This window comes from Mus caroli, chromosome X (genome assembly GCF_900094665.2).
Source record: "Mus caroli chromosome X, CAROLI_EIJ_v1.1, whole genome shotgun sequence".
NCBI lineage: Eukaryota > Metazoa > Chordata > Mammalia > Rodentia > Muridae > Mus > Mus caroli.
The window spans coordinates 1,836,728-1,837,757 of record NC_034589.1 but is presented as its reverse complement, the minus strand read 5'-3'; positions in this window follow the sequence as shown (position 1 = coordinate 1,837,757).

The window sequence follows — 1,030 nt, the reverse complement described above, 5'->3', positions numbered from 1 at the left end:
CGCCTTTAATCCCAGCACTCGGGAGGCAGAGGCAGGCGGATTTCTGAGTTCGAGGCCAGCCTGGTCTACAAAGTGAGTTCCAGGACAGCCAGGGCCACACAGAGAAACCCTGTCTCGAAAAAAAAAAAAAAGTTTCATTTACACAAGATGACTTAATGGGTAATAGTGTCTGCTACCAAATCTGAAGACCTGAGTTCTTGAAGATCCTACATAGTGAAAAGATAGAGTTAGCCACTAGTTGCCTCTGACGGCGCCACAAGTGCCATGCCATGCAAGCACACATATACATGTAAACATGAACAAATGAATTAAATATGAAAACATTTTTATCTAATTATATGTAAAGTGAATAACTGTGCAGTGGCTGGTTTTGTGTGTCAACTTGAGACAAGCTGGAGTAGTCAGAGAGGAAGGAGTCTCAGTTGAGGAAATGCTTTTAAAAAAAAATAATAAAATTTATTTATTTATTATCTGTAGCTGTTTTCAGACACTTCAGAAGAGGGAGTCAGATTTCATTACAGATGGTTGTGAGCCACCATGTGGTTCCTGGGATTTGAACTCAGGACCCATTTGGAAGAGTAGTCAGTGCTCTTCACCACTGAGCCATCTTACCAGCCCTGAGGAAATGCTTCTATAAAGTCCAGCTATAGGGCATTTTGTCAATTAGTGATTAATAGAGGAGGGCCTAGCCCATTTGGGTGGTGTTATCCTTGGGCTGGTGGTCCTGGGTGCTGTAACAAAGCAGGTTGAGCATGCCACAGGGAGCAAGCCAGTAAGCAGCACCCATCCAGGTTCCTGCCATGTTTGAGTTCTTGTCCTTCAATGATGAACAGTGATGTGGAAATGTAAGCCAACTTGCTTTTTGGTTATGGTGTTTCATTGAAGCAATAAACCCTTGATTAATATACGTGGAGAATGCAATAGAAAAATATCCATAGGGCTGGAGAGATGGCTCAGCGGTTAAAAGCACTGACTCTTCTGAAGGTCCTGAGTTGAAATCCCAGCAACCACATGGTGGCTCACAACCATC